Raw genomic sequence first — 6867 nt, 5'->3', positions numbered from 1 at the left:
GGGACCCCAGGAAAGGGGGAAGGAAGAGGAGACCCCTCCACCCGTGAGGCGCTCCCGCTCTGCACCCACACAGCAGCATGTGGTGAGATTTAGGGATCAATTACGAGGAGGCTAGGACATCTCTGGGGACAAGGAGGGCGTGACTGGAAAGAGAAAGCCTCCGTCCGGCATTATCCGGCGTGGAGATCAGAGGTAGGGGGCTGGACTGCCTGACCCGGGGCTTCCCCTTCCTCCCCATCTTCCCGCAGCCCCCAGGACTCTGGAAGAGGCCTCGGCCCACCCGGACCTCGTCATTTCCCCGGGTCTGAAGACACTAGCTCTGGACGTCTCTCCTCCGGGCGGCTCGGACGCACCGACAGATCCAGCGCGCGTGTGGGGCGGTATGGTGAGCGGGGGTTCCCTAAGCCTCTCTGCAGGCTCCACGCCTGGTAGGCGGAGCTCCGCGGGGCCTGGGGCAGGACCTGGCTGGTAGGCGTGGCCTCGAGCAGAGTCAGGGCGAGGAGTCCGGCGGGCTGCAAGGCCGGGTGCCGGCCGGGACCGCGCTCCGGGGTGTGCCCCGGTGCGTCCGCGAGGATCGCAAGTGCGGGATGCAGTCTTCCACGACCACCACCAGCAACCGCCGCTACACCGTCCATGCCTCCTTCCCTTTTGCAGGTGCCTGTTTCACGTCGCTCAGACGGTCCTGAGCCCTGGAATTGTTCCTTTGCCTTCCTCTCCGCCTCCTCCCCGTTGTCCCCTCACTTTGGGTTGTGCTGACGCTGGCATCGTTGAAGGGAGGCGTCCAGGACCCGTTGAAAAAGGTCACCTCTGGGGCGCCTGGGTGGCTCAGTGGGTTAAAGCCTCTGCCTTCGGCTCAGGTCATGGTCCCAGTGTCCTGGGATCGAGCCCCACATCGGGCTCTCTGCTCAGCAGGGAACCTGCCTCCTCCTCTCTGTCTCTGCCTGCCTCTCTGCCTACTTGTGATCTCTATCTGTTAAATAAATAAATAAAATCTTAAAAAAAAAAAGAAAAAAAGAAAAAGGGCCACCTCTAAGTGCTTCCTAGGCCAGGCGCGAAGTCTCTGACTCCGCCCTAAATGTCCCTTCTTTCTTCCGGTCTCCTTCTCCCCACCAAGCCTGTGTCCACCAGGATGCCCGAAATACGGGAACAGACTCCGCACACGGCTGTTCATTTCCGCACAACGTGCAATAGGACAGACCAGACTGGACACAGAGCGAGCAGGTTGTGATGGAAACACTGCATTGGGAAGTACCTAGCTGCGTCCTCTTGGCGCGCAGACACAGAGGAGGGACAGCAGCACCGGGCCACCCCTTTCTCCTCCCTCACCTCCTTTCCCCAGGACCCCAGCACCCCAGCGGACACTGGATGCAGCCTTGGCCCATCTGGATCTCATCCTTCCTGAGGATCTGAAAAACGTCACCTTGGACATTGGTTCTCCAAGAGACTCAGCCAGGCCCGCCCCTCGCCTCCATTTTGCAGATGAGGAGTATAGGATGTCCTCCAGGATCTATTAACTTAAAAAAGGGGGGAAAAAGGAAAACAACAAGGTGGGGAACAGACACATCAGAGAAATGTAAAATACATATTTGCTTACTTACAGTTTTATAAGTGGAAGTATAAACAAAAGGCTAACAAAAACAGTTACCTATGGGGAGAGGAAAACCAGGTGGAAGAGACGGAAATTGGTCTTTTCTGTGTGCCTGTCTTGTAGCTTTGAGTTTGGAAACATGTAATGTTTTACATCATTACAAAATAAAATAAAACAAGACAAATCGAACCTGTGTATGTAATTGGTAACTTAAACACCCAGAGAGGCATTACTTAAAAGTGACTTTAAAATGCAGTAGGGGAAAAAAAATAATAAAATAAAATAAATAAAATGCAGTAGGGGTGCCTGGGTGGCTAGGAGGGTTAAGGGTCTGGCTTCAGTTCAAGTCTTGATATCAGGGTCCTGGGACTGAGCCCTCCTCAGCAGGAAGTCTGCTAGTCCCTCCCCTCTGCCCTTCCCCAATCCCACCGCCCCTCCCCCTGCTCATGCTCTCTCAATCTCTCAAATGAATAAAATCTTCAAAAACAAATATTAAAATTAGTGAGATATATTCAAAGAGAATTGCAAATAAAACATTTTTTTCATTTATCATCTTGGTAATAAAAAACAAAATTGGTGGGTCCCTGGGTGGCTCAGTTGGTTTAACGACTGCCTTCAGCTAAGGTCATGATCTTGGAGCCCTGGGACAGAGTCCCATACGGGGCTTCCTGCTCATCGGGGAGCTTGCCTCTCCCTCTCATCCTCCCCCCTTTCATGCTCCTTCTCTCTCATTCTCTCTCTCAAATAAATAAATAAAATCTTACCAAAAAAATGGTCTTGAGTCCATGATCACCGCTGAAGGGGGTATTGGATGTAGGAGAGTTCACCATAAAATTCTGTTTGTCATTTTGCTTAAGAAAACAGTTGACACTTTTAAAAAAGTGAAAACATTCTCCAAGTGTGGTCTCCCAAGTGTGGTCAATATTTGGAAGTGAACCTGACTCAAAATCCGGACATTCTTCCGCAGGTGATGAAAGAAGGTGCTGGAAGGATTCCGAGTCTCACCTAAGACTGGTTTAACCTGGAGTGGGGGTGCATGTCGTTCCCCATTCAAAAACAAACCCGTCTGCTCGTTCTACTTCCTCATACTCAGAAACCGAAATGAATCTCAGGTCCGGACGCATCTTCCCCAGGAACCCTCACCGCCACCCACAGCAAAAATCTCCATTTATCGAGCCGCCCCGCGCCGCCCCGGGGAGGCGCCGACCTGCTGCGCGCCTAGGTGGAGCCCTCCTGGGCAGCAGGTCCCCGCCGCCGGGGCGGGGGTGTGGTGGCCCGCGGTTGTTAGGCGGCGGCCGTGGGGGGTCCTGCAGAGGTAGGTGGTGCTCCGCGGAGATGGGGGGTCCCGCGACGGTCGGGATTCCCGCGAAGGTGGGTGTCCCGCGGGGTTGGGGAGGCCCACGGAGGTGGGAGGTCCGGGGGTTGGTGGGGGTTCCCGCAGAGGTGGGGGGTCCGGGCGGCGGTAGGTCCTGCGTGCAGAGCCCGCCGGAGCATGCGCAGACCCCAGAGCGCGGTCGCCTGGGCAGGCTCCCCTCGCAGCGCGCCAGGCCGCGCCCATTATGTCAGCGCCCTCCCCTGCCCATAGGGACATAGGTGAGGACTGGGGACACGCACCCCTGTGCACTCTCATTCAGAATCGTTCCCCAGTCTAAATGCCCCTCTTGTTGACCTTGCTGTTTCACTGCCCCAGGCTATCCTGGACGGTCTCCCCCTGTCCTAACCCCTGACACTTGGCGCAGACTCTAGAACGGGGTGGTTGACTGATTTACTAAATTGAAGCCAACCCCCAGTGTCTCTTTCCCGCAAAGGACTAATGTCTTGGAAATCTCACTCAAATTTTGTGGACCACCTTCAGCCCACCTCCTCCAGGACGCCTCCTCCAGGCAGGCTTCCTGGGTGTTCCTGTCGGGAGGATGCCCACTCCCAAAGATGTTGCGGGGCGTCCGCACTGACCGCACTGTGTGCAACCCGAGACAGAAGCAGGATTTACTGCCCCGGTTCACTTACCACTGCCCTCCAGAGCTCTAGGCTGAGGAGGAGGGTTTCAGTCTGAGGGAGGGGAGGGTCTTCCACCGGGTGGGGCCGGAGCTCTAACCATTCCCTCCGACATCCCTGAGCCCCCGCCGCTAGGTTGCTTTTCAGAAGCTGACAGAGCTGTAGAGGGTCCCGGCCAATCCGCAGAGGATGGCGGGGAGGTTAGCTGGTCAGCGGGACCAAGGCCTGGATGTCCCTCCTCGGTCCAGGGTAGTTCCTGCTAACAACTTGTCGACAGACCTCGGCCCTCTCCTACACAGTTTCCTCAATTCCAACATCCCAGATAGGACACCGATGCCGTCTTGAAGACAGGAGATCGCCCTACAATGCACGACAGAACAGCTGTAAGGGACAGTCCCTGCTTCCACAGCGCTGCGTCCGCCTCCACCCCCCGCAGCCACTTTCTCAGAGAAACGCATGTCACGAGCCCTGGAGCTCCACGCTCCCTCCGGAGGGCCTGGCAGCAGACCCTCCCTTGCATCCTCTGCTTGCTGGTGCTTGCTGGTAGTTTGGGGGCTTCTCCCCATGCAGTGTGCCCCAGCGGTCTACACCTGCAGCTTCAGAGGGCCTGCTCCTGTGTCCGTGTGTCCAGGGTTGTCTCTTCTTCTCCAGAGCCCAGCTGCACTGCATTCGTGTCCAGTCTCCTGGAACCCTTGCTCCGGAAGGCCCTACTGCCAAACGGGGACACAGTCGGAGGCGCCGGAGGTCAGGACCTCAGCACAGCTTTCCAGCACACACAATCCAGCCCGTGACTCCACCTGCCATCCTCTGGAAAGTGTCCTATGAACAGGAGGGAGATGATGGCCTTGGAAAGAGGGCCAAAGCCAAGATTTGTAGGATGCTGAGATGAGGGATGACAAAGCTTGGGGACAGAGGATGCCTTCCCCAGGAAGAGCCAGGGTTGGAGGCCCAGATGAGGGGACTGGAGGGAGGACAGGCATGGTCTTCAAACACTGGAAGAGGAAGCAGCATCCTGGGGGTCCACACAGCACCCCGGGGCTGAAGGGCCCCTCTCCGGAGAGGGAGGGAGAGTGAGCAAGAGCTCCCCAGGCTTGGGGAAGCCCGGAGAAAGCTGGGTAAGTATGAGGGAGGGACCAAGTGCTGAGGAGGGGCATCCCTCAAGGCATGTTCCTGATGATGGTTCAAGTTCATCTGGTCCTCTTGTGCCCCACCCCACCCCCAGATCTGTGCCATTGCACTGCCCTGTCTGGGTCTTGTCCAAGCTGGGAGGGGGGTGCCTGCCGCAGGGATCCACACAGCCCCCCCACCCTCTAGACACCTGGCCCAGGCCACCATCCCGCCATTGCCCGAAGCAGGCCCTCTGCCCTCATCTGCACCAGCCTCACCCCAGGCCCAATCCCTCCTCTGTGACTAAAGCCAAGGTCACAGTGTCCCCCACATCTTCTGACAGAGAGATCAAAGGGCTTTCTGGAGACCACGCACAGACCCATCACCATTGGATTAGAACTGCCCTGTCAGCTGTCCTTGTTTTTCCATGTCTCCATCCATCAGTCCATCTTGTGATTTTACGCATTCTAAAGTGAGCTGCAGACAAATGATGTTTTAAACCTCTTTTTTTTTTTAAGATTTTATTTATTTATTTGACAGACAGAGATCACAAGTAGGCAGAAGCAGGCAGAGAGGGGGGTGGGAAGCAGGCTCCCCGCTGAGCAGAGAGCCCAATGTGGGGCTTGATCCCAGGACCCTGGGCAGAGGCAGAGGCTTAACCCACTGAGCCACCCAGATGCCCCCCCCCCTTTTTTTTAGAGAGAGAGAACAGGTGGGGAGGGGCACAGGGAGAGGGAGAGCAGAGAGAGTCTTAACAGGATCCATGGTGAGCACAGAGGCTAAGGCCAAGGCCTGGCTCCATCTCATTGATGAGAGAGCAGGAGACTGGCTGAGGACAAAGCAAGAGCTGGTACCTTGCACCCCCTCTCCACCCACTCCCCTCATATGTGTGACATTCCTCAGGCACCCCTGACTGCCATAAATGAGAAACAAATAGTTAACTTGTAGAGATCACAATCCTGCAAGGCAGGAGTCTCCCTTGGTTTACAAATGTCCTTGAGATTTACAACAAAGAAGTTACCTTATCAATAGCCCAATTTCCAGAGGCACATAACTCAGTTCCTCAAGCCCTAACATCACCCTCCCCTCCATAAACAAAACTGAAGGAGGCTGAGGTAGAAGGAAAAGTAAATAAAGTTAAATTTCTTCTAAACCTAAATCTCACTAACAAGGACGCTTGATAGCAGGATTGTGACATTCTACCAGGAGACTCCCAATTGTCTTCATGTTAGTGCCTCATTAGAGGGAAAGCGGCCTTGGCTTGATAGTAACCAGGCCTTCAATATCCTGACAGTCTTCTTTACCCCATAGCCCTTCTGAACACCCCTTTGTCCTCACCCACCCAACTTCTGTGTATATAATCAGCCACTCCTCACATCCCCGGGGCAGCATCTCCGTGTGCCCAAGGGTCCTGTGCCCGTGCTCTAATAAACCACCTTTTTGCACCAAAGACGTCTTAAGAATTCTTTCTTAGCCATTGGCTCCGAATCTCACCCCACCAAACCTCACCTAGGTTCAAGAACTTCATCATCATGACCCTGAGCCAAAATCAAGAGTCAGATGCTTAATGACGGAACCACCCAGGCACCCCTCAAGTGATCTTTTTAAAAAAATATTTTACTTATTTATTTGACACACAGAGAGAGAGATCACAAGTAGGCAGAGAGGCAGGCAGAGAGAGAGAGGGGAAGCAGACTTCCCGCTGAGCAGGGAGCCCAGTGTGGGGCTCGATCCCAGAACCCTGAGATCATGACCTGAGCCAAAGGCAGAGGCTTAACCCACTGAGCCACCCAGGCGCCCCTCCAATGATCTTTTAAAAGATAATCTGCACCACATCAAAAACTAATGTACTATATGTCGGGTAACTAAACATTCTAAAAAATTTTTAAAAATAAAATGTTCGAGGGGCGCCTGGGTGGCTCAGTGGGTTAAGCCTCTGCCTCCGGCTCAGGTCCTGGATTGAGCCCCACGTCCTCGAGCTCTCTGCTCAGCGGGGAGCCTGCTTCTTCCCTTTTCTCTGCCTGCCTCTCTGCCTACCTGTGATCTCTACCAAATAAACAAATAAAATCTTAAAAAATGTTCAAGCTTTTTCCAATAAACAGCAAATCTTGTCAACAACAAGAAGAATAAAAAGAAGGTAATCAGCCAGAGTCTTTGAACAGATAGCTGCTCCAGGC

The sequence above is a fragment of the Lutra lutra genome, chromosome 6 (genome assembly GCF_902655055.1).
Source record: "Lutra lutra chromosome 6, mLutLut1.2, whole genome shotgun sequence".
NCBI lineage: Eukaryota > Metazoa > Chordata > Mammalia > Carnivora > Mustelidae > Lutra > Lutra lutra.
This window is presented reverse-complemented; position numbering follows the sequence as displayed.